This window comes from Mytilus galloprovincialis, chromosome 5 (genome assembly GCF_965363235.1).
Source record: "Mytilus galloprovincialis chromosome 5, xbMytGall1.hap1.1, whole genome shotgun sequence".
NCBI lineage: Eukaryota > Metazoa > Mollusca > Bivalvia > Mytilida > Mytilidae > Mytilus > Mytilus galloprovincialis.
The window spans coordinates 75,700,291-75,725,524 of NC_134842.1; the positions used below are offsets into that span (position 1 = coordinate 75,700,291).

The 25,234-nt window shown below is 31.9% G+C and overlaps 1 protein-coding gene across 1 annotated transcript in view; it reads left to right on the top strand.

The window, feature by feature from the left end:
• LOC143074148 (uncharacterized) overlaps window positions 1-25,234 on the top strand; it is a 176,698-nt gene that overhangs the window by 58,726 nt on the left and 92,738 nt on the right. The gene's annotated exons all lie outside the window — the stretch shown is intronic.

Here is a 25,234-nt window from a genome sequence, read left to right on the forward strand (position 1 = left end):
TCAGTGAATTTAAGCCGTCACGGTTCACTTTTCTAGGTGTGAACAACATTTCGTATGAATGATAAACGGGGGAATCTTAATATATTCCATGAGCTCAGGTTAATTAAATATATTATTGACGCTGAATATTTTTTGTTAAAAACAAGAAATACTGAATTAATTTAATTGAATGAATTTATGAATAATGATGTCCTTATAAACACGAGTAAATGAATTAAAATTTTTAAATAAGAATCGGTGACCTTGAATTTTTGAAATAGATAGTAATTACCAATTGCAGTTATATAAATGGGTCGTTCAAAGCGATCTTTTTTTATTTTTTTAAATATTCAGGAAGTAATGTCCTTATCAAAATAATTTAATTCTCACCACGTTCTAATTCCTCAGCTATTTGAACGAAACTATCATGAAATATAATTATGGTAGGTATTATCCTTAGCCATTCATAAAAGATTCAAATCATACCATTGTCATATGATAGGGCTCTCAAAAGAAAAGCACTGATGGATTGTCCTAGAAGCATATTTTATGAGAATAATAATGGTCTATAAGCAGTTACATTTATTTCATGTTTGAAGCGGTGCAATTTTTTTAATTTAATTTGACTTTTACCAAGAAATGCATTGTAGCAACGGGGAAGAGTAAGTCTAATGTCAGAAAATCGAAAATAATGTAATTTAACAGTAAGGAAACAAATAACGGACTTTGGCAAAAAGGAAGAACGCTTTTGATATATCCTTTTCTCATTACATAAAATCCTTTTTCAATAAATCATCCTACAACAGCTTAAAAGCTGGAAATGCCACCGATTTCGCGGGTGTGTTTTAGTGTTGTAAAAATCTTATTTTGAAAAAATGACAACTCCTTTGAATAATTGAATGTACATGTACAGAAAGACAAACGAATACCGTTTCTAGAGACAACTAAGATCTAAGTATCATCTTCGTGTCATAATTGCACATGCTTGTCTTTTCACATACAAGTAAACGCAAATTTCCTAATGGCAAATTATTTCGTAATTGCGCCCGCTCATATCGGAAATAGGACAAGAAAGTATAAGATAGTCATCCATAATTCTCGGTTAAATTCTCTACGATTTACTCCAAACAATGTTGTAAAATGATGCAGTTTTTTTTCTTAAATTATTCATCACAACTCAAGACCATAACTTAAATTTAACATTTGATAAGCAAATAAAACAAGCTGACAAAACATAATGAAAGTTATTGTGTACAAAAGCATTGGCGGATCCAAGGGGGTGGTTTCGGGGGTTGGAACCCCCCTTTTTTTTGGCCGATCAATGCATTTGAAGTCAGACATATAGTTGGAACCCTCCTTTTTAATGTGACTGTATCCATCCCGAAAAGTAAATCCCTTGTACAATTGAAATTTCAAAAAAAAAAAAATCATTTTACATGGTACGTGTACACAAGGAATTGTATATTTAAATATACAATTCCTTGGTGTACAGTTCTAGATAATCTTCTACACATTAATTTTGAAACCGAAGTCAAAATTAATAATTTACGGTGTTATTATTTCTGTCTTTGCACATGTCAGAATTAATCCGCATGTGGATATAAATTTTAAACTCTTAATTTCATATTTGGACGGATTTGTGTATTTCAATCAGATTAGGGGCATACATTGTTAACAGGATGTATAATACACCTGACTGCATTTTTGATGGCACTTTTACCTGTGCACACCTGGGTCAAACAGCTGGGTCCGGAATTGCGTAATGTCACCAGTTTATTACCCCGCAGGAAGTCACTAGAATACCTGAATGTGACACTATTACACGACCTCTGGCAATAATTCAAAAGATCGTCGGTTTTCATAATATATATATTGTTTTATTAAAGTGCAGCCTGATATAACATTATAATACAAATATGAAACATATTTTTTCAGCCAGCCTTCATAGGCTTATGATGCACTGTACTTTTAAAATTCCCATAGTTATCTGTTATAATTATCAAATATCAATTTAAATGTACAATGAATAAGAAGTTAATTTTTTCTCAATAATGTTTGTGTTCTAATATCAGAAATGTTAGTGATAAATTTTGACACTATTTTAACACCGGCACTAAGTAAATATTTAAATTTATCCATGTCAGACATGTTATCAAAATTACAGTTATATCTCTGTTGACAGTCCATAAACATGCGATTTCTCTGTAACGAATAGGTAGGACAATGTAATAAAAAGTGTTTTTCGTCTTCTACGCTTCCAGTTCTGCAAACTTTACAAAGTCGTCTATCAGCTGGGACTCCCCGGTAACGCCCTTTCTCGATTTCAAGGGGGAAAACACCACATCTCAGTCTTGCAATTGCTGATCTTTCATGGCGTGAAATACCTGATTTTAGGTACGGTTGAACACTGTATGTTGTGTTCAAGTCTCTATACGTGCGGAGTTTTGGCATAGCTTCTACGGCTTTTTCCCATGTGATCTGGTACTTTTGCATTAGCATGTCTTTTGCAAAATTACTAATAAACTTGGTACTAAGTCCATCCGTACATTTCGATTTAAATAGAGTATCAAGTCCACTTTCATTCATAATTGATTTTATATTGTTGTACCACGTATCCTTATGATTTCGTGCAAAACTACAGTCCCATGCATATATCCGCGATGGTAATCTTTCCGAGTGCATATTTACAATACGACACCAAAGCTTTATCATCTGACAATGATTTCGGATAGAGACTGGAATCCATGCCATTTCACCTGTCATTCCCGGTATCGGTGTAAACTTTCCGACTCCTAAGAAAGACCGTATAGCCCTATTTTGCAGTTTGTCTAGTCCTTCATACGCTTTAAACCCCCATACTCCAGCACAGTAGGTCATAATTGGGGCGACTGTACTTTCAAAAAGTTTAGTATACGTATCATAATCAAATCCATCTGTACTGTAATATTTCGAAACAAGGGAACCCAAAGCACGACTGCTACCAGTAATCAACTCGTTTACACTGATGTTGTAGTCTAATGTTTCTGACACTGTAAGACCTAGATAGCGGTACTGTGAAGTATAGTCAACTATTTTGTCGCCAATTTTAAACACAAATTCGCTTCGTGCAACTGTAGCTTTCCTTACGTGTAGTACTTTAGTTTTGTCAATATTCACATTTAAGCGCCATCGTCTCGACCAGTTGTTCAACGTGTCTAGTTGTGTTTGTAGGCTCGCGGCAGAGCTAGAAATGAAAACTATGTCATCGGCATATAGCAGCGCACTGAGTGAAAAGTCATTTTCTAGTAGAACTCCACAGCCAAGAGCGTTTATTTCAGGTATGAGATCATTTATGAATAAGGCGAATAGCGTCGGCGCTAAATTCTCACCCTGACGGACGCCTTTACCAATAGAAAACCAATCTGTATATTGTTCGTTTATGCGGACACAGCTTTTCATAATAGAGTTAAGTACCCGAAATGAATAAAATCTATTACAGATAAAAGACTTTTTTTTTTGGCATAGTATTTCGAAAAGTTGAAAGCCGCTACAGATACCTTTTAATCTCATTAGAATAATTTTATGCTTTTACAACTTCCAAATTAGTGTCCACCCTACTAGATGTATTCCTATCATAAATTTAGGAAGAAAAATTACCCCTACGATTGACCATAAATCATTACAAATTTCGTTAGCCTAGCTGTCGACATTTTATATCCCGAAACTGCTTAGCCTTAACTTGTAGGACCACGCAACTGGGTTGACCTAGTAGACAGATAAAAAAACATAACAAGGGGGCGGTAAGGTCTATTAAGTTTCCGTTTCCACACGAATACATACGCTCCCATCTACCCATCACCTCTTCCACCTTTTCTATGGGGCAATATGGTAAAGGCGGGAGGGGGGGGGGGGGGAACAGCATCTATTTTACTACATGTAAATAAAGTCTTATTTTTAAACCATTATTATATTAAACAAATGAACCTTTAAATGTTGTACGTAATTTTTAATTTTTTATGTACACATGAAATTAGTGCACCTAAAAAAATATGCTTCATTAAACTTGTGAATTTACGACAGAAAGTCACTAAACAAAACGTCATAATTCAGTTTCGAGTTTATTTTTCTTTAAACGAGAAAACGTATAAATTAAATAATTCTTTTTTGGTTTGTTCTTGAAATATTATTTTTAAAGCAAGTTTTAAACAGAAATTATTTTTTTTTTTTTTTTAACATTCATAAATTCTTTATTGCACTCTTTGCTGTTTTAACAAATTACTTAATGTACAGCATTCCATCAAGTATCCCTGTTACATACAATTATAACTGATATCCAGGGAGAATATACAGTAAAACTTATCTTATTTTATACATAGCCATTTAATACATTTCTATTTTCTATCATTACTTTATAAATATACATAATATCATATAAAATCTTATCGAAGTACTTAAAGATGTTACAGACCATGTGTCGTGAAATTTACGGAGAAAAATCCGTTATCGGTTCTTTTAATAGAATTTTGAACCATATGAAAATATGAATGAGATACAGCGTGGTTACTGTTTCTGTTAACTTTTGTTAATTCGTACCTTTGGATTTATACAATTCTTTGGAAGTGTTTGTTAATACTAAAAAATGGTAAGTAAAGTATTCTCTTTGTATGTTTCTTATAAGCTTTTGTCATGATTTTTGATTTTACAAATTTGACCCAAATTTTATTACCTGTGAACAGTCTGTGACCTGTCTGTGACCTTTATATTGTAAACATTAGAATTATCCTTATTATTCTTGTACATAATATGTTCATATAGTTTCACATAAAAAAAAGAAAAACATCATTAAACATATGAAAATGTACATAATCTTTGTTGTACAGATATAATAGAATACATGTTGAATATTTATTTTTTTTACCTTTTAATATCCCCCCTTTTGTTTCCAAATTATTTTTATACTTCACTTTCATGCATACATAACTTACATACCTACATACATGCATTCACACTTACATATATATTCATTCACACATATGCTCTAGTTACATACATACATGTCCACACACATATAACATGTATAAAGACCTTTACAAAAAGATGCATTCACATACATTGTACATGTATCTACATGTGTTTTCATACATTTTTTGTACATAGACACCTATACTTATATTATAGTATCATATTTTTTTACTAGTCCACTGGTGAAATATTGAAAACAAGTACACAATATTAACATTCTAGAACATACATTCTGTTTTTTTCCAAGAGTTAATTTTGTTTATTTCAAGATCTGCAACACTTTTTTAAACATTTTGTTTATTTCCATATTGGCCGTATAATATAATTCAACTGTACTCGAGATTTCATATTTAAAAATTTTCACTATATCTATTTTTTTTGCCTTATTATTGGATTTATAATTTGATTTATAGACTGAAAAAAACATTAAACTCAGCAAGTGATTGAGTCCAAAATAAGCATCATCATGAATCTTGTATCCTATTACTAGAGAGTGTAGGCTTATAACATGTTTGTCAATACCTATTTTGTTAAATATATCTCTCATTGATCTCCAGAAGTTTGTGTTATATGCGCATGTGATGAAAAAATGTTTGTAGTTGTCTTGTTCATTACAATATGAACAAAGGCTGTTTTCAGAAATTTTCCATTGAAATAATAGCTCTTTATTTGCTAAGATGAAATGCATTAATTTCCACCTGAACATCTTAATTTTATTATCTTTTAAGTATTCAAAAGTGAATTTTATCGTGTCTTTGAATTCACTATTTATATTTCCTGTATGTAATATCTTTTCCCATTTCAAAAAACCAATGGGTGTTTCTGTTTTTATTCTACTTTGCACTATCTTATAAATATCTTTATTATTAATGCCGAGTATATCCTCATGGTCTCTTAATCTGATTTTTTCTCTGTTAATATTTACTTTAGTTTTGAATGATCTCTCAGTTTTAAGCTTCTCCTCCCAGTTATTTGGTATGGCTTTTTTAAGTTTTGAAAATTCAGCAATCCAATTACCTTTGTTTTTTAGTTTTAAATTGATTACTTTTTCTGATATTTGTCCTCTATTGTCAATTATGTCATTTATAAATAGAATATCACTTTCAATCCATTTATCAAAAAACAGACATTGTCCTTTAAATTTTATCAAGTTATTGCCCCATATTATTTGCTTTCTGATCTCTAAAAAGTTCCATGTTTTATTATTTTTAGCTTCATTCAGATTTACCTGAATCCATGATTTTATCAGTTCTTGATAGAATAACGGTGTATTGTTCCATATTTTTTTGTCAATTAATTTTATATTTCTTATATTTATCTTGAAAATTAGCAAATTTTTGCCAAACTTATTCAGGTATAGTTTAGGCAACACTGACCAGTTAGCATTTTCTGATTGTATTATTTTTTTAATCCATTTTATATGTATTGACATTATATAAGACTCCAGATCAATCATTTTTAATCCCCCTTCAGCATAATTTTTTGTTAATATTGACCTCTTTATTTTATCTTTTCTGCCATTCCAAACAAACCTATAAATTATATTGTTGATGATTTGCAACTTATCTTTAGTAATAATGCCATTAGTAGCAAAATAAGTTAAATTTGGTAGCAGAAGAGCTTTTACAATTAAAATTTTTCCAAGCAATGTTAAATTTCTTTTTGACCATCTGTCTACAAGTTTTGTAATTTTATCCAAGATTTTTTCTATGTTCAATGTTTGACATTCCTTATTATCATATCCAAAATAAATACCTAGACTTTTGACTGGTTTATTTGTCCAGTTTATATTTTCATATTTATCTTTACTGCTTTTTAATCTCCCTAACCATATTCCTTCTGTTTTATTCCTATTAAGTTTCAGCCCTGATAGACTTCCAAATGTCTCTATTATACTGAGAGCTAGACTTCACTCTAACACACAGCCTCAAGTTTGTCGCTCAGCTCGAGCGTTGTTTCATGTAGTATAATGTTTCTCAATTAGGGGATTTGACATACAACATTGACAGCTTCAATTATCTTTATCATTTAAATTACATGATAAGCCAAATAGTATGAAAACATAGTTTCTGGTCATACACATTTATGTATACATGACTCAGATGTAAACAATTAGATACATGTATAGAGAAACAGGAAATGGAAGATGTAAAAATGAAGAAAAGAAAAAAGAAAAAAAAACATTTATAATTTGTAAGTATTCTGATTGAAAATTATTTATATCAATACATAAGCATTTGTTCTATTTTGAAGATTTTTTTAATATACAAATGTACATCTGTATACCTTGAACATTACATGTTTCCAATGCCTATTGATCAGTGAAAATGAAAGAAAAAGAATAATGCAATAATACTTGTACATGTGAAAGGGGGACGAACGATTCCAGATGGACAGTCAAACTCATAAATCGAAAATAAACTGACAACGTCTGTAAACCAATTTTTTTCTGGTGGGTAAAGATATGAATAAGATGAGATTTTCCACAAAGACAAGATTAACATGTTTTAATAATTAAAGCACTACCAAAACAGAATAAAACATGTAGAGTAAAATTGAGAATGGAAATGGGGAATGTGTCAAAGAGACAACAACCCGACCAAATAAAAAACAACAGCAGAAGGTCACCAACAGGTCTTCAATGTAGCGAGAAATATTAATTAGATCTAGAATGAGGGAGTTTTTTATTTTAGATATTTGATTTATATATAAACAGGGAAAAGACTTTTTGATTATTAGTTTTGTTAAAATACTTCATTCAACAGTAAACCCCTCCCCCTTTTTTAAACCAGTATGATTAAAAAAGAACTTTTGAAAACATACTAACAAATGTTACGCTATAAAACATATACAATATCCAAATACTCAGGTATGCCATACAAATATTAACTGTTACTGCTTGAATACGTAATATACATCAATCATACCTATTATTACATTGTAATATTCTCCGCTGTGATTGCAATAAAAAAACAATATATCAGAATCCAAATGATGTAGATGTCACCAACTATAGATTGGAATGGGGTATCCATCAATGATACTAGTAATATATCAGTACATGCACAGCAGAATTCACATAATAAAAGGAACAGCGATTTTATTGCTGTTCTTTATCTCAAAGTCCCAGTGAGGACTTCAACAGGGAACTGAAATAAAACTCTTACCAAAGCATCTTCAGAAAAATAGTATCAGTAAATTCAATTCAATCATAATGTACAAATTTAAAACCTGCTTCGACTTAATCCAATTTAATTTTTAAGATTATATATATCGGCAATTTTTAGGTAACACAAATACATAGAGACAAAGATGTTTGAAAATGTGCCTTTGTTAAAATGTTTTCCGTGCATACAGTTTGAAGATGACAGCAACAAATGGATAAGGTTTCAAGCCATTGTAGATTTTCTAAGGAAGCATCATCTTGAAACTGATTCCATCAAAGAAATTAAAAGGCACAACTTGTTACGGGAAATGAAATCGTATAAAAACAGCATAAGAGAGGCTGACAGTGAAATATATGTAAATCTAAGTACCTTCATTCGCTATATCTTTCATCACTGTGACCAGCTGAAAATATGCTTACACATAGTTCATCAAATAGAAGCAGCTATGCATTCTAGACCAAAAAAGCAACAGCATTCAATACAAGTTTACAGTGTTGAGGAACTGTATAAAAATATAACAACCAAACAATTCAGACTTCCTGCAATTGACAACATCTCAAAAAAGGACCAGAGTATAGATAATTACAGTACACCCTGTTTATATCAAAACTATAAAGGTCAATTTACAGACAACGAATGGCAGAAAATATGCTTTTTTGAATATCATTTCTCTAAATCAAACCAGGAAGCTGAATTTAAAGATTATGATCAACAATTGGACCTTAAATGGCAGTTTCTTAGGCAAGTTGATAATGTAGCTGTTGTGGCAAAGTCCATCAAAAAGTCATCAAACAATATCATCAAATATCGCAATGAAAGAAAACATATTGCAGAAACAGATGAAAAAATACTTTTATATGCCAGTAAAATTCATATCGCAGCTAGAATAGAAAACGAACTTTGCACTGCAGTTTCTGAAGATGTAGAGAATGTTCTTCTTTTTGATTGTGTTTCATCATGCACGCATCGAAAGAAAATTCATATATTTGCAGAAGTTAAATCAGAAAGACTTTTCCAAATGGCAGATGTAATAAGTACATTTAAATTTCATCTAATGAACAGACATAATCTACTCATGCACTCTATTGTTTTCTTGAGGCCAAATACTTTAACACCGATCTCAGAAGGCACTGATATGTCCAGATTTGAAATCAGAGACCTGTATATGTTGAACAAACTTGATGAAAATATTATAACAGAACATATTCTCGAAGATGATCAAGAAGTTGAAAGTGCAGAGGAAGAAGGAAAATGTGACAGATGCTTTCAGAACCAAATGATTAAACCACTACATTGGAAATCATTCAATATTATACAAGAATGGACAATGGATGTACCTTTAGATGTTCAAATTTTGCTTGAAACATTTTTAAATCAGAACAGTCTTAATCGTTCAAACGAACTAGAGACTCTGATAACATCAAAGCTAAAGAAGCTCTATGGCATATATGATACATTATTAAATGTTTTCAACAGAAACTACTGTGGTATTCTTCAAGAGCTCAATACTCAAGAACTGTCAATGAACTATCAATCTATTGGCACTGCATTTTCTATTGCTTCAAGTTCTGGTGCCACACTCAGCTTAAATGCAGCAGAAAAGAGAATTAAAGAGAAAGCGTCTTTGGAGATGTGTTATTTCAATACATACGTGAGAAGATACCAGTTAGAATACAACACTGTGGCCGGCTACGTTACAAATAATGTAAGTCTACGCCAATGCCTTTTAGTTTTAATGATGGATAACTTAGTCAGACTTAAATACCATACAGATCCAAATCCTGGTGAATCTCGCTCCATGCAAATATGTACATTACCAATTACTCTACGTGGTGTTCCAAAAGACCATATAGATGTTCAACAGACATGGCATACTGATCATCAATGTGACCAGTCTGATGATTGCAAATGTAGGCAAGAAACTAATCTCCATAAAGAAGATGTGCATACTAGTCTTTTATCCTTATCGACAGAAGAAGAAACATGTATGAATCAGTTTCGATCAATGATGACTTGGGGATTAGATGATCTGTGGAGAAATATTATGAATGGTATGTTTATTTATAGGGCTTTTACACAGGCGATTTTCTTAAAAAGACTAATTGTTCATCGAATATAAATTAAAAAAAGAATATGTGGGATGATTGCCAGTTCGATAACTTCTTTTATGCAGATTATCTTTGCATATTTAAAACAATATCTAATAACATAAATGGCTTCTTCTAGAGAATATATGTACTTTAATGAAATTTATTAAATATTGAGATGGATTGTAATAAACATCATGTATAAACACAGGAACAATTATTATTAAAAAAAAGTACTGATTGTTAAGTGGAAGAAAAATATCAGTTATTTTGTTTAATCCTTATTTGGCATATTACTAAACTATCTTTTGTTATTATCAGAAAACAAGCACCTATTAGTCTGTGGTCAAGAGGACTCAACACAAATGGATTCAGCTCTTGAAGACTCATTTGCTACACTTGACATTGAGGATCATATGGATGATAATATTGGAAGAAAGGTATACTGTGTTAATCATTATGTATTTGTTCCTTTGATCATTGATCAAAACTACCTCACATTTTTCAAGCTTACAAACAAAATGTGGAATATGGATACACACAAATGTACAAATAAGACTTACAGTAATAGTATACCTACAGTCTGTTACACACAAACGACAGCAACCTTTCATTGCACAGATTCCAAAGGTGATTGGGTTTCTTGTTTAAACACAGATTCAAAATCAACCGATATTGGATAACACTTTTAACAAAAGAATGAATATACAGTCACATTTCAGGTGATAGAACTACACAGACGGTTAATTTGAAAGGGACTCTCACAAGATTCATTCACAGATGAGTTATGATAAATAATACTTCAATTGGGATCTTTTAAGTTTGGCTCAACCAAATGTTATGAAACTTCATGCTCATTCCAACAAAACACAGATTAAATCGAAAGGTGCATGAGTTTTGTTACTTCTACTGTTTTAAGTAATGATCCTTTATAATGTTATATGCAGGTGGGGGCATCATTTGTGTCCCATGAAAAATTATCCATTATTTCATTTAAATATTTATCTTTTTATTTCAGTCTCCCGATGAAATTGAAGAAGACAATGAGATGGAACTCTCTGGCGAGGAAAGTGACAACACTATTGATTTAGACTATGAAGAGCCTGAATCAAACTCATCAGATTATGACCAAGAAGAAAACTTGGAAGACATTCTGAACGAGCTTGAGTTATCAAACATTCCAGATGAAGACTACGAAGATTTGGAACAGTTTTTCACCCCACTGGACGATTCAGTTGATTTGACACCAATCCAAGAAAACCCAGACTTAGACTTTGAGATCCAAGAACAACACATTACAGAACTCACAGATGACCAATTATTGAATGAAATTGCAGACATTAGCACCAATGTAATGGCAACTGATTTTGATCAAAATTCAACAAATAACAATTCATTGATTACAGATAAACCTGATATATCCTATGACAGAATTGCAGGTAGCTTTGGATTTAAAAAATACAACCCACCTACATTACTTACAAGACATCCACCTCCTGCCACAGGAAGAGATGATGATATAGTAAAACTTAAGGAAGTATTGGATGACATACTAATTAAAACTGATAAAGTCGGCACTAATGCAGCCAAGTCGTACAGGATTCTTTTTGGTGCTGATAATAAAATTGGAGCTAATTTGCTTAAGCTTATGTCAATGTCTTCCAAATACAAAATTTTTATTCCTGAGTATCCTATTCTACATCTTAAGAAGTCTAAAATAAACAATATTTGTAGTGGTTATAAGCATGCTGGAATAATTCAAATATTGAAATACATGCGTGATGAGGAATACAATGAGTGGAAGAAACTAATATCTGCAGATCACATTGAAAAGGCATCAAGATACATAAGAAGGCTTTCAATCGCTCTGAGAATTTCATTTCAAGTAAAGTTTATCCAGACATTACAACAAGACCAGAGAAAAGAAGTACTGAGTGACCTTCAACAAGAAACAAACAACTGGAAGAATTGGGAATTGCTGTACAAAGATTTTCTTGCTGAAAGCAAAAGAGTAAATGCTACTTTCCTGCTTCATTATGAAATGATGGAACATTGTGAAGAAGTGAGTGCTCTTTCTCTTGCAGAACGCATTGGTGGTCATCAGGGATATAATCTGATGCTGGCATCAGTCAAGCTTTCATTACCGTTTGCATTTTTGAATGGTGCATCCTCATATGCTGCATATACAACACAGCTACTATATGAACATTGTAAGTGTGGCGTGTTCTATCAAAACATGAAAGAATCTTTATTTACAGCACCTCACAAAGACAGTACATTGAACTTTGGATTGGACACCCAGAGAGAAATGGACCACCGTGACGCCTTAAAGGCTTTTCGTTCAGGAGCAACAATTTCCTCTGTTATGCCTAGAATGTCACTTATTGACTCTTTGAATGAGGCACATGATCACAGTTCAAAAAACAAAAGATTACAGAAACAGGGAGAAGCATTGAATGACAATACTCTTGGGATGGCTATGAATGACAAAGATTTCAATTACATTATAAGAATTTCCAGTTTGATATTGCGCCAGGGTGGTTTGTCAACAAAGAAGGACGATAGAATTTTAAATGTTTATTCTCACCCAACAGTTGTCTTGCCAGAAGCGATATTAGATGCTAACACAAAGGATGTTGGCCAATATCTAATATGGAAATATATAAGCACTCAGGGATTATTTAACCTTTCAAAAGACGACTGCCCTGATGTAGAAAAAATTGATGGACCTAAAGAAATTATTACAAAACTTAAAACATCTAAAGGTACAACAATTCAACGAGTAGGAAAAAAACTGAAAGATGTCACAAAGAAGGAAAGGGACACAAAAGAGATCCAAAGAAAGAAACTTGTAGCTAAACAGACAAAATTGGCAGATCAAAAAAGTTCAGAAATGAATGCATGTCAAGCCATATTAAAGCCTGATTGTTCTAAACCAAAAGTTCAAAAATCTACAGGTATCCAGAAAGCACTGCTTCACTTGTTAAAAGAAGCAATTGAAAAACTGGACGAAGTTGATGGGAATGAAGACATGAATATGGACAAGTATTTCTTATTTGGACAAAAGACCTTACCAGCGTATATTGTGACCTTGATATCCCATGTGACGGTTGAATTTGCTGGTGTCAAGTTCAAAACTCGGGCACACGATGGAAAACATTATTTAAAGTTTGTTGAAGATTCCATTATAAATAAAACAATCAGCCTGATGCCAAAAGTAAAACAAATGGTAATATGTGAAGAAAAGTATAGCTTTACACCAGACCACTTTAAAGCAGCAACAAGAACACAACGGCAAGTCAACAAGCCGTTGTTTCCTATTACACATTTAAAGACCAATGAAGAAATCTTAAGTTCCACCACCTTTGACAAAACATCGCTTGTCACAACAATGGAAGGTAAAAGCCTAATAAGTACTTTCATAGCTAGAAACATCGAGCAACTTAAATTCAAACGTGATATTATAATTGATATTGACAGTGAATACATAATGGAACATGAAACAGACTGTCCTTTAGGGGTACAATGCCTTTGCGAAAAATACACAACCCCAATTAGATACAAATTCAATCACTCACCATTATCCCGGAACAAAATTGAGACACTCCCATGCATAAAACAACGCAAAGGAGAAGCAGAAATGGCGCAGGTGGATTGGCTGGTAGAATATGTATCAGACATGGAAGAAGGAACAGCATGTGCCAGTATAGTAACATCAGGAGACATTGATGCTGTTACCATACACATGTTTGCATTGTGCCATTTATGGCCTAGAAACGATGACAACACCTACAAGCATCCAGTATATATTATCTTACAAAAACCAGGAAGCACTATGGATGTTTATAATGTTACTGCTATTTTGCAACTATTAGAAAGGAGGTGGAATGATAGATATATTGGGATAAAAATTGCAATATTTCTATGTTTAGGGGGTAATGATTTTTTACCAAAATTTTATAACATAAGTCATTTAAATGTTGTCAGTACTATAGTTGCTACAGATCATATCTTTCAAAATTTAGTCAGAGCAGAGGAAAATGAAATGGATCAACAAACATTTTTGAATGTCACTTTCAGTCAGGAATCATATAGAGAACTGATTAAGTTGTTATATTGTCCAAAGACCCTTGATTCAACAATGCTGTCATTTGAGGAAATCAGACAACTAACTGTGAAAGCTCCTACTGCTAAGATCAGTGATCCACCTAGAAACTATGCATTGTGGATGCCAGCAGCATCAGTTCTCAATAAATTATCTTTGAATATTAATTGTCTAATCAAATATTATATATCTGCTGGACAACACACAGCTTTCTTGCCAAATTTTCTTCAAGACGGATGTCTTTTGAAATTATCATCGGGAGAAATTGAGTACAATCTAGGCAGTGAAGCATCAGTTGATAGTGAAAGTGAAATTTTGATTTACCCACCAAAAGAACTGGCCTCTAAATTGAAAAACTGTCAGTTAAAAAGAAAGAAACAGATTAACAAAAAAAGCGGTATGAAAAGGAGACCAGAGGACACTCCACAAAAAGGAGCTAGGAAAAAAATTCAACAAACTTCTACACCAAAGAAGTAATTATAAAGAATGGTCAAGGACTAATATTACATTCAGAAATATGATTAGTTGTGTTTTAGTTGACTAAAGTATTTATAATTTGTCTACATTTTTAAATACAATTTACTCTGCTTTTATTGATGAATTTGTTGTTTGGTTTTATAGAAAAAATTTGGATGAACATTATTCACTTTCACACCAATGATAATCATGATAATGTCATTATGCTTCATTTGTAAATCTGACAAGAGGTGGCATTAAAACCTTCATTTTATTTACAAAAGAAATTAAAATTTTCAAATAAAAGAAAGTACTACTGAATCAAAATTATTTAGATAGATATAATGTAAAGAGACAAAATTGAAGGGAAATTGTGCTTTATTTCAAGAAAAACAATCGTCTGAATTTGCAACATGTAGGGTTCATTCTTGCAAACTCTGTAAAATAAATTGAGAATGAAAATATGTACATTGAACCTTGTGAATTCAGTTTTGTACTTTATTAAAAAAAAAGATGATTCTCCCATTTTATGTATATATATATAGTAAATTCAGTATGTTGCATTGTTTGAACATGTAAAAATGTTTAATTTTTTATCCTTTATAATGTTAAAAAAGTCAAATGCAAAATCATTGTGTTAACTGTTATATTAACCTTTATCAATAATCTGACATTATATATATAATAAATAAATATTTAGATGTTTTATCATTTTCATATTCTTTGTGATCAGGTTTCACTTTCAATGAAAGATAATTTGAATGTCATGAAGTGTGTGTGTACACATGTTTGCATTCTTTCACTATCAAATGTCAGAAGGTGCTTAATTATAAATGACAGATTTTATTAGCTTGGCAAGAAATAAAAACAAATCCAGTAGTTCATTACTGATAACAAAATTTTAGTTGTAACGGGCTGTGTGTTAGAGTGGACTTATATCTTTACGAGACTGAAGAAATAGTGTTGTGTCGTCTGCTAATTGACAGATTTTTAAATTACAAGATTGTCCGTCTAATTTTATTGTTATTCCCTTAAGTTCTTTATTTTTTCTTAATCTTATGGCCATTAATTCAACAGTTATAACAAAGAGTAACGCAGAAATCGGACACCCTTGTCGAATACCGCGGTATATTTTAAATGGACCTGAGACCCACCCATTATTCAAAATACACCCTTTAATATCATTATACATAGTTTCAACCCATCTGATAAATCCACTTTTAAATCCAAACTTTTTGAGAGTTTCTGTCATAAAGATCCATTCTAAGGAATCAAAAGCCTTACTGAAATCTAGAAATAGTACTGCTCCTTCTATGTTAAATTTCTCTGAATAATCAATTATGTCTTGAATTTGCCTTATATTAAAACCAATATATCTATTCTTTACATATCCAGTTTGGTCTAGACTTATAATAGATGGTAAAACTTTTTTTAGTCTTTGTGCTAACACATAAGCCAGTAGTTTTGTATCTATGTTAAGTAATGTAATTGGACGGTAATTATTTAATGAAAGCGGGTCATCTTTTTTATATATTAAGGAAATCGCACCTTTTTTTTGTGAATTGGTAAGTTCTTTTTTCTCATAATTATTATTGAATACTTTAACCATAATATTTTTTAAATTATTCCAAAATTGCCTATAAAATTCCACCGTCAGACCATCCAGGCCAGGGGATTTATTTAACTTCATTTTAAAGATTGCTTCTGTACATTCTTTCTCAGTTACTTCCCCTTCACATTGATTGCTTTCTGATTCATCTAGCTGTTTTGATATTTCTGTTTCTGTTATATACTTCTTAACCTCATTATCACAGGGATTAGTTGATTCATAAAGTTTTTTATAGTATTTTACTTCTAACTCTAAAATTTTATTTTGATTTTTAGTAGCCAAACCATTTTCATCATATAATTCAGTAACAACTTTTTTTATTTGACGACTCTTTTCTAGCCCCAAAAAATATGCACTATTTTTTTCACCTTCTTCAAACCATTTTACCCTTGACCTTATTTTTTGACCTTTAATCTTATCTTTATACAGAGTGTCTAACTTATTTTCAACATTCTGTATTTCTTTTTGTAATGTTTTATTTATATCAGTACTATCATTTATTTTATTATTAAGGTTATTCAACTTTGTTTCTAGAACATTTATCTCATCTTTTCTTACTTTAGCTTTTCTTTTACAATAGTCTAAACTTGCATCCCTTACTTCTATTTTCAAATTATCCCAAAGAATCCCCAAATCATCACAGTTGGTTAATTCTTTTTCATATTTAGATATTAGCTTTTTAATAACATAAACATATTCTTCATTGTTCATTATGCTAGCATTTAACTTCCAATACCCCCTTCCTTTATTTCCTCTTTCAGTATTTATTTTGAGTGACACTGCATTATGGTCAGTTATTTTTTGGACAATAGGTCTAATATCACAATTTTTGCAGTTTTTTTGCACTTCTTTAGAAACAAAAAAATAATCAATTCTGGTAGCTTCTGTTCTATCTTTCCTACACCAAGTAAATTGTCTAGTATTTTTATTTTTATTTCTCCAAATATCAATTAGTTTACATGATTTTATAAGCCCTTTTAAACTTGTTACAGGTTTATCAAATTTTTTGGAAGATTTAGTTTTATTTTTTGTATCTAGCAGTGACCAAATGTCATTAAAATCACCTCCTAGAATGACTTGCCCGAGTCCGTATTTATTAATAAACACTTTTATTGTTTTAAAGAAACTATTTCTTTCTCTTAATCTGTTCGGAGCATAGATATTAACTAATGTGTAAATATTTTCATCAATTTCAATATTAATCATAATGACTCTCCCTTCTAAGTCTTTATGTTCATCTATGTATTTGAATCTGGTTTTATCTTTTATCCATATCGCTACCCCACGTGAATTGCTTGTCCCATCGCTTCTAAAAAGATTTTCACCAAATTCCTTTTCTAATGTGAACTTCATTTTATATGACAGAAATTATTAAATTAATATAAATGACATCACATTATTGTTATAAAATCAAAATGCCAAAGTGGCTATGTACCTTTTATGGCTTCATTGTGCCAAGTAATATATATCCCCTTGCATGATTGAAATCAAATATCTTTTTTATTTTTAAGGCTTATAAAAAAGTTCATAAACTTAAAATTGAATAAATGTAATAAATAATATAATATTGGAAGATTTTTTTCTTGTTTATGTTCAAAAATTATCAACAAATTTGTTGTGACTTTTTGTCTGTGACTTTTTATCCGTTTACTAAAAATCTGTAACTAATGCATGAATGCCGAAATACTGAACTACATTAATCTGACAATATCTTTCAACCAGGCTTGGAACGAAATAGCAATAAAAACATTCATGAGAAAAAAATCATAATTACTATCAAATTTCCATCGAAACAAGATGCTTCAAAATGGTCTGCACACACTTTCTTGAACTTGTTGTGAGTGAAGGTGGTTGTTGTTAGATTAAGGTTAATCATCCACGTCTGGTACAACTCTTTCTTTTTTACAGGATCTGGGAAAGTGTGTAAGCTTATGCCATGGGAACTCCGAGTTGTACATCCGTACGCTTTACAAGTCATTTTGATACTGAATATACGATATGCCATGCTTGTTTTTTCGCTTTGTGGTATTCAGATATTTTATTCAAATATACTCACCACGTGACAATTTGTACCGGAGATGCCGTCAAAATGGCGATAAGTCGAGAAGTGATAGTGGGATTTTAATTTTAATTTTAATCACTTATCTAGAAGAATTGAACAATAATTTTAACAAATCTATGATTATTTATATCAAATAAACATAATTTAAAATTTTCATTTTTTTGCGAAGTTTCCCTTTAACTTAACGAATATCTGGCAAAAAATCTAAAACAAAAGTTGCGAGCATCCTTAAAATAACGAATATCTGGCAAAAATTCTAAAACAAGAGGTGCTAGCATTCTTAAATTAACGAATATCTGGCAAAAATTCTAAAACAAGAGGTGCGAGCATCCTTAACTTAACGAATATCTGGCAAAAAATCTAAAACAAAAGTTGCGAGCATCCTTAACTTAACGAATATCTGGCAAAAATTCTAAAACAAGAGGTGCGAGCATCCATATACATGTATCCTCTACTTTTCTTTCCAGAATTTGATTACATATAGTTTTAAATGTTATCTTTGAAAATCTTGTAAAATCCTTGTTATTTTTTCATCGCTTTTGAAAGACAAAGAGAATTGTTCCCGCCAAATGTTCAATGGCTTATATCTCGAAAACAAGCATGTTTTTCTGCTTTTTTAGTTTCTATATTTATATCATTATCAATTTATAACAGACTTTAAAAAAGTTTGTTATTTTGAAACAGAGTAGCGAATTCGAACATCCTTAACAATGCTTTTCTGCAAAATATTTATTACGGTTTTCACCTGCAGAAATTTTTCAAGCATAGGCTACGTTTCACTCCCCTGCGTCTATTCATCCCTTGGTAGAAAAGGCGGGATGTATACATCAAACATGGAGTGGAACTTCCTTTTTACTGGGTTTATACATATAAAACATATTGCTAAAATGGTAAAATTTTAATTTCACAGTATGGCATGTATATTAGGTATGAATTATTTGATTACAAGTAAATCACAACATGCTCTGATGAGTTTATATATTGAAACCTTGTACACCATGAGTCATGACCATGTACACAGGAGGTTGAATGGTTACTACACCACAGGAGTTCAAATGTTTTGAAATAAAATATAAATAACTCTTTAAATTTGTATCGTATAAATGATAAGGGTTTATTAAAGGGGGGGGGGGGGGGGCGCTGGAATATGCATACATTGCTGTTTTCGCAATGGTGTGAGGATATGAACACAAAAGCAGTTCCATTCTACATATTTAATTGGCCACATCATAACAAGAGAATGCCCATGCTACGTCAGCAATTTATTTATTAGTACATTTTGGTTGTGCAGGTCTATCATGTCTATCATGTCTATCTAAATGTCTAAATTAATTCGGACTGAATTCTGATATGGAACTTTTAATAGTATTGTTACAGATGCTAGCTTATATTTGTCATACCTTGTTTCCTCAATGGAAGCAGGACAAATCGCCCCACTGGCAAAACGCCCCCCACCAAATCGCCCCACTTTAAAAAAAAATCGCCCCAATCTGGTTTACCATCTCGCCCAACTTTGTAAAAAAATCGCCTCACTTGTGAAAAGGTTTAAATCCCATCAACTTTTCCCCTGTCAACTCCCCCCACTTATTTAAAAATCTACTTCAATATATATTTTTCAGTTCTACCAACTAGCCCCACTTAAATGAAAACTAATCTACACAGAATACAAAAAAAATTTATTAAACCAATATTTTTTAAATCAATGATGTTTAACATTCTTAAAATATAAAAGAGTAGTTCAGGGAAAGCTTGTTCGCGACCTAGAATTCTGAGTGGGTCGAGCGTTTAATTAAAATCCATGCGAGAATATGCGAGATTTGAATGAACTGGGGGCAAAGTCAAAAATAGTACACATCAATATTCAATGTTCAATAGGCGTTTTTAGGACGCCTGCCGCTTTCCCGTTTACCTGTGAAGTCGTTGAGTGTCATCTGTTTTTTGGTTGTTTATGTTTAATAAAGTAAAATAAAAAATCTTGTGAAAAATTTCGAGACATAGTGTTTGAAAATTACGGGAGAAAATTGGAAAATAATTTTGAAATGACGGCATGCAAATAACTAAAACAAAATGTTTGATAAAGAAGGAACGAGGTCCTTCAAGTCCCTGGAAGCTGTTGAGTACTTTGAGGAAGTTTATGTGCAGAAATATCATTTTTAGCAATTGAGAATAATTTCCAGAAACATGCTGGCGTAATGGCATTATAATTGCCAAAACAGCTAGTATATCATACAATGGTGACACTACAAAATTTTATTCTCTTTAGCTTTTTTTCGGGAGAATATAGATAAACAATCTAAACCATATGACTGTCATGTAAAACGGAGCTTTTTGAAAAGTTGTTGCTGGTCATAACACATAGTCGTAATGAATGATATTATACGATGTATTCAATAAAAAATAACCGTGGCTTCATAAATGTTATGTTTTCAATATTGTATAAATAATCTGATCGTTAAACCTTAAAACAGTAGATACGTTCCTAGTTCAAAACATAATAAAATAAGTTCCCATAAAATCAAGCAGCTACAGCTAGGTCATCATATGGAATTAAACTCATAGCAAAAAAGCCACACCGGCACTAATAAGATATACAATGTCTTTACTCTGACTGTTGCATTTTGAATAAACAAGTGAAAAGTCCAGCACAGTGTAGAACAAAATCTTCAACCTCAGAAAAAACATGAAATTAACTGTTCAGGAAAAACGAAGTCCATCTTGTAGTAAAATACGGAAAAATGAAAATAAATATTTGCAAAATTCTGCTCTGGATACTGTATTTTGGACAGAAAGAAGCTTCTGTCCCAATTTCCCAAAAAAACGATTTTGATGTAAAACAAAACCACAGACTGAACCTCGTATATACCCCGGCAGTTTCCTGAATATATACTGACATCTCTATGTTGTTATCCAATCACAAACCTCGACACATTTGTAATCCGTAATATATATATATATATATATATGCGAGAAAATTTACTTTCTGAAGTTACAACAAAAAAAATATAAAGTATCTTTTTTTCTGTTTTAGATCTTATTAAATCTCATTGAAATTAACTAGATATTCTGTATACAATATTAATATATATCAATATTATATAAAAAAAAAATATGTAAATTCAATACACGCATGCAATCAGGGCTAGCATTTTGAACATATATTTTAATGGTACCTAACAGTCAGAACATGATTATGATTATTAAGGGTATATTAATTGTGTCTAACTGTCGCCTGGTGAGATTAATAGTTTAAGGTAAAACTTTATGATACCATATGGCCTAGGTGTTGATTGACTTTTATTTTTATGACCTAAGATCAGTGCCTCAGATATGGTAATGAAATAGCACCCGTACCTTCTTGAATATACAGACGATCTGCTAAGTGAACATCACAGCATGAATCTGTCCATTTTTACGTGAAGGTAACACTCAAAGTCAGGTGACATATATATATCAAACCGTTCCTTTTGTAATCAGTAAGATTAATTAACATAACGGTCAAAATAGTCTGTTTTAATATGTCAGTGGAATCTTCAGCTTTAGAAGAATGTAACAAACTTTGTATTTATAAAGGATATAAATTATTTGGTTTTAAAAGATACTTAGATTTTCATTGTAATGTATCTATATTAACAAAATTGCGTAGCGGCACACTTAGATTAAATGTTGAAGTTGGTCGTTATCTGAATACTCAAAAAGAAAATAGAATTTGTATGTGTTGCAATATGAATGTTTTTGAGGACGAATATCATTTTGTTTTATCATGGCCAACGTATAGATCTGTGCGTATAGTATTTTATATTTATTCTACTGTTCTTGGCCAAATAGGCACAAGTTAGATAATTTATTCTAAATCTCTGACAGTAAAACTTTGCAATTATTAAATGCAGCTTGGAAAATTAGATCACATATGATTGTAATAATATTATTGTATACTCTGTAACTTCTGTTCTCTGCTGTCTTATGTTTGTCATATATTCGTATTTTCGTTTGCCATAGCATGTATATGCTTCTTGAAAATAAAGTGTTCATTAATCTGACTGCAGTAATTACGATGTCGATCTGATTAATCAATAAACTGATAATGCCCCCAGTTTATCAAATCTCGTATCTAATTAGTCGATAACGCAAAATCACGATCGATCTTGCACATGCGCATTGTTTCCCTGAACTAGAATATTACAAATACATTTTCGTATCATTATTGGAGAATAACTTTATACTTGTAGCTTAGTTATTTATATAACTATTGAAAAGAAACCTGTTTATTGTTTCATTCTCTTATGGTTGGGGCCTGTTATCCAACTCCCATGTGAATAGATATTTTTCGTATCACACCGTACGGAGTGTGATATGAAAAAGTGATATCAAAATTACGTTAATTTGATTGGCTTATTCGTAAATTTCCAATATTTTCATTGGCCGTTGATCAGGTCATTATTCACAGGAAAAGGTCATACCGGGACTACTTTTTTTCTTGACAACTGATTAATCTAATATAAATCTTATCATGGACGAAGAAATAAAGAAACGAACCCGTGTACGGTTATGTAACGGAGCAAAGGGCATTATAACTGGCACAACTTCCAATTTCAATTTCCCTCTGTATGTGACAGTAAAACTACCGATGGATGCCCGCAAAGCTTCAAATACAATACAGTTATCTCTATTCTAATGCAAAACAAGTTCATAATTAAATTTCAATCACAATTTCAGTGTAAAATCTTCATTAAAGAAAATTCCGCGAAAAGATGTTATCTTCTTTGGTCCCTACATTACGTGACGTCATAGGTATGCTTCCGATGTCATACATAAACACCGGGCGTTTTCTGGCTTCTGTGCCGCTTCAGAACATGCAGAATGTAATAAAATTTGATTAAAAGAAGATTTTAAGGCGCAACAAGTGAGTTATTTGTTAATTATTGTAGAAAAACGTGTCAATACACTTGTTACAAATTAGATAACAGGCCCCAACCATAAGAGAAAGATCAGTACGCGTTGCAAAGAAAAACGGCCGTAGCAACACAACTCGCAACAAATAGGCCACGCACATACAACTTTTTGCCATAAGAGAAATAGGTTTAACAACTTGTGAGAATTAGATATCGCTTGGGCCTAAAATAAAATATTGTTTGTTTCCCCAATCCCGACCGACCCTGCAAAAACAGTGCTACTCATAAAATTTTATTGTCAAATTTAAGTCAAATATTATTTTATTCATTTCCTATTTTCAGGCTTGCAGGATCGTCCAATGTTGTTCAAGCTTTTTGGAAAAAATAAAATTATTTCCCTACCTTCCGACCCACACCTGGCTTGGCAGAGTCGGGATTGGGGAAACAAACAATATATTAATTTAGGCCTTGATATCAACTCTCGTTATTTAATTTCAATAATAATAAACTCGCCATAGCCTCGTTTATTATTATTGAAATTAAATAAGTCGAGTTGATATCAATCGATATCTAATTCTCACTCGTTATGAAACCTATAATAATCATACAATTTAAGGATTTAAATTAACATTAATTTGATTTTATAGCCCTTCACTAAGGTTTTCATAGGTATTGAAGTGGCGCAGGGACATAGATATACAACGGGATTGCATTTTTTTTCATAAGTGGGGTAAGTTGGCACTAATAAACTCATCGTGGTTTATCTATTTGTCATGAGTGGGGCGAGTTGGCAGACCTTATTTCAGCAAAATGTTAACCCTTTTCATAAGTTGGGCATGTTGTTCAACCTATTTGCAATGTGATTTTAAACTTTTTAATAAGTGGGTTGAGTTGGTAAACAAGATTGGGGCGTTTTTTTAGAGAGTGGGGCGAGTTTGTGAAAAAGTGGGTTGATTAGGTGTGGGGCGATTTGCCAGTGGGGCGATTTGTCATGGATTCTCCTCAATGAACACATTTTTTTCAGAAGAAAGGAATTCTTGCAAAAGCAAAAAAAAACCTCTTACCTGCCAACATTTCAAAATGGCCATGGAGGTGTTATGCGCAAGATGGCTCTCATAGTTCTACAAAACCTTTAAAGGGGCCTTCGAATTAATTTTTAAACGGATTTTTGTGACAAAAATATCGGTTATTGATATGGGGATGTATGGCGGGCGGTCGGGTGGCCGGGCAGTTAGGCAGTCGGGCGGGCGGCAATCAAATGTTGTCCGTGCATTAATTCATGAACCGTTCAGCCAAAGCTTTTAAAATTTTAATATGTTATTACTGACAACTAAATGAAGGTCAAGTTCAATAATGACGATTGTGACTTTTACGGTTCAGGAGTTATGGTTCTTGAAAGATTGAAAAATGAAGTTTTCAGTCCTGTCCGTGCATTTACGCATGAACTGTTCTACCAAAGCTTCCCAAATTTTAATATGTTGTTACTGATGACAAAATAGAGGTCAAGTTCAATAATGACGATTTTGACTTTTACCATTCAGGCGTTATGGTTCTTGAAAGATTGTAAAATGGCGTTTCCATTCACGTTGTTGCATTTACTCATGAACCATTCAATCTAAGCTTTTCAAATTTTAATATGTTGATACTGATGACAAAATGGAGGTCAAATTTGATATTGACGATTTTCACTTTCACCATTCATCAGTAATGGTTCTTGTGATATTGCCAGGACACAAATAAATATTAATAAATCCGGTTTGCTGTCATTGTGACAGCCTCTTGTAATGTTGTAATTTGCGTATTCATTCTTTATAAACATATAGCCATTCATATGATGAAGACATAATCTTTCAATCAGTTTAATTGAGGTCTGGATCTG